This window comes from Mirounga angustirostris, unplaced genomic scaffold (assembly GCF_029215605.1).
Source record: "Mirounga angustirostris isolate CCGP_5_RB_7025 unplaced genomic scaffold, mMirAng1.0.hap1 SCAF_6, whole genome shotgun sequence".
NCBI classification, from domain to species: domain Eukaryota; kingdom Metazoa; phylum Chordata; class Mammalia; order Carnivora; family Phocidae; genus Mirounga; species Mirounga angustirostris.
In genome coordinates, this window is record NW_026991714.1 from 65,275,005 (window position 1) to 65,278,502 (window position 3,498).

Here is a 3,498-nt window from a genome sequence, read left to right on the forward strand (position 1 = left end):
GAAAAAGGCTGACAATACCAGGTGCTGGTGAGGATAGGGGCAACTAGAACTCTCTCCAAAGTCACTGGCTGGAGTGTTAACTGAAACAGTTGCCTGTAAAAATTGCTTAGCATTATCCACTGTGGCCAAACACGGGCCAGTCTTTTAGTCCAGCAATTTCACTGCTAGATAAATATCCCACAGACATCAGTATACACGAGCCATATGAAATATGTATTAGAAAGGTCAGGGTAGCTTTATTCATAATAGTAAAACTGGAAACGACCTAAAGATCTATCAGCAGAAGAATAAAAACTAAGGTTGTTGTTGTTTTTTTTTAAGATTTTATTTATTCGTTTGACAGAGAGAGAGAGTGAGAGAGGAAACACAAGCTGGGGGAGTGGGAGAGAGAGAAGCAGGCTCCCCACTGGGCAGGGAGCCCAACGTGGGACTCAATCCCAGGATCCTGGGACCATGACCTGAGCTGAAGGCAGACGCTTAACGACTGAGCCACCCAGGCGCCCATAATATGTTTATTTTATACCTCAATTAAGAAGGAAAAAAAAAGAATACAGAAGGTAACTCGAAGGGAATCCTACTGTTCAAAAATGGGAGAGTTTGAACATCCAAACAATTCTGACTGTGATGTGTTGAAACATATTAAATAAAAATTCATGAAAGTATAGCAATTCTAACAGTATTCATCGGTCACTGTGTTATTATTCTGAAAATCGATGAAGGGAAGGAATCAAGCATTTCTTTCATTTTTTTAAAAAAGATTTTATCCACCATTTCGTGGAAGCCAGGTCAGCGAGAGCATCTGCGGGAGCCGGGCGGGGAGGGGAGCGGGAAGCGGGAAGACCCATCTGAGGATGTGTGGATTTGAGCGTCCACTTCCCAACCCAAGATCTCGAAATGCATCATGATTCCTGTCCATTGGACTGTAAGGTTTATGTAGGTAGTCTTGGAAACAATGGTAACAAGACTGAATTGGAACGAGCTTTTGGCTATTATGGACCACTCCGAAGTGTGTGGGTTGCTAGAAACCGTCCGGCTTTGCTTTTGTTGAATTTGAAGATCCCCGAGATGCAGCCGATGCTGTTGGAGAACTAGATGGGAGAACATTATGTGGCTGCCAAGTAGGAGTGGAACTCTTGAATGGTGAAAAGAGAAGTCGAAATCGTGGCCCACCACCGTCTTGGGGTCGTCGCCCTCGAGATGATTATCGGAGAAGGAGTCCTCCACCTCGCCGCAGATCTCCAAGACGGAGAAGCTTCACCCGCAGCCGGAGCAGGTCCCTTTCTAGAGATAGGAGGAGAGAGAGATCACTGTCTCGGGAGAGAAATCACAAGCCTTCCCGATCCTTCTCTAGGTCTGGTAGCCGATCTAGGTCAAATGAAAGGAAATAGAAGACCAGTTTGCAAGAGGAGTGGTGTACAGAAATAACTTCATTTGACAGGAGTATGTACAGAAAATTCAAGTTTTGTTTGAGACTTCATAAACTTGGTGCATTTTTAAGATGTTTTAGCTGTTCACATTTGTTTGTTTCTTAGAACAGCGACAAAGATGTAATTCTCTATGATTTGAATGAATCATATGAGGCACGTTAATATCAAGAATTGTTACTTTACAGTGTTCCCTTAAGCAAAACTGAATTTGGTTTGAAGTTTAGTCTCACATAGACTGATAATAAGCCTCTAACTCCTGCCCAGCTAAAGCTTGACATTTAATATTATGAAAACTGGCAAAAATTGAACGAAGTCTTTCCATAGCTGGGATAATAGTATGCAGCTGTAGTTGAAGAAGCAGTCTTTAAAAGCTGGTGTGAACACAAGCCAGCAGGTAAAAATTAAGCTGCACTGTTAAACTAGATTAGAGGTTAAAAAAAAAAAGAGAACCAACTATTCTTCATACTGGGCAGGGGTGTCCAGTTGGTGTAGAATTGGAAGTTGCAAGAAAGTTAGTTTACCTTTGCTTTAGGTCGTAATTTCCTGATGTGATTGCTGTGTATGAACACACAGCTCTTTATAACGTTCTCTGTTTTGTAATTTGAAACTATTCAAGATACCAATGTCCTGTGAAGGGTACATTGTAGAGCTGAACTTTGAGTTACTGTGCAAGATTTATTTTTTTTCATGCTGTCATTTGTAATATGTTTGTGAGAATCCTTGGGATTAAAGTTTTGGTTACAAAAAAAAATAAAAAAAATTTAAAAAGATTTTATTTATGGGGGGGCAGAGAGCAGAGGGAGAGGGACAAGGCGACTCCCACTGAGGGCTGAGCAGGACACAGGGCTCAATCTTAAGACCCTGAGATCATGACTTGAGCTGAAAACAAGTCAGATGCTCAACTGATTGAGCCACCCAGGTGCCCCTCTTTCATTTTTTTCTTACCAACAATATTCCATAGTTGGTAAATCCCAGCATAATAATTGCAGGAGGCACAACAGAATTCGAACCTTGCTGCTTTGCAATGCTAGTGAAATAATGATTATCAATGCTTGCCAATCGGGTGAAAGGTTGATGAGACACTTTGTCGTGGGGAAATTGCGCTGACCCCACCTTGACCCAAAGACCGAACTGAACATCACTACAGGTGGGAGAGTCTGATGCTCTGCACCTCATGGTGTGATATGATAGGGAATACAGAGCGCCAACTACAAAGCATTCTCGTGCGAGGAATTGCCCTGAATGTAATCAAGCATCTAGGTCTACCTATTCATGCACAGGAAACCGGGGGAATAGAGGAAAGTGTTAAATGACATATCGAGGATGCAATCAACCAAACCCAGAATGTGGGTGATTCTGTAGGACAGGAGATGTGATTTCATCAACAAATAAATGGCATGTAAATAAATAAGGGTAGAAGGATTCGTTATAGATTAAGAGACTTACAAGTTTTATCAACAAATAATGCATATTGTTTGGATGCTGATTTAAACTGAACTATGAAAAGATAGCATGAAGCCAATCCTGAAACTTGAATGTGAACTGGATATGACATTATGTTAAGGAATTATTGTTCATATTAATTGTGGAGAGACTTTGGGGCTTAAGATTTTTTTTTTTTAAGTAGGCTTCATGCCCAGTGTGGAGCCCAACGCGGGGCTTGAACTCACACCCTGAGATCAAGAATCTGAGACACTTAACTGACTGAAACCACCCAGGCACCCTGGGGCTTAAGATTTTTTCAAAAAGAGGCGCCTGGGTGGTTCAGTCGGTTGGGTGTCTGACTCGATTTTGCCTCAGGTCATGATCTTGGGGTCATGGGATTGAGCCCTGCATGGGGCTCTGTGCTTAGTGGGGAGTTTACTTGAGATTCTCTCCCTCTTCCTCTTCCTCTGCCCCTCCCACTGCTCATGTGCTCTCTCTCTCAAACAAATAACAAACAAATAAATAAATCTTTTTAAAAAAGATTTTAAAAATTCCTTATTGATACAGGAGCCAGTATGAAAGGCTCCCACTGGCTAAATATGGAACAATTTGAATATCAGCATAAATAATGCTAGTAAAAGCTCAT

The 3,498-nt window shown here is 41.7% G+C and overlaps 1 pseudogene; it reads left to right on the forward strand.

Moving 5' to 3' along the window:
- Positions 1-777: 777 nt before the first annotated feature.
- Positions 778-1,517, forward strand: LOC123845426 (serine/arginine-rich splicing factor 3-like; annotated as a pseudogene).
- Positions 1,518-3,498: the final 1,981 nt, after the last annotated feature.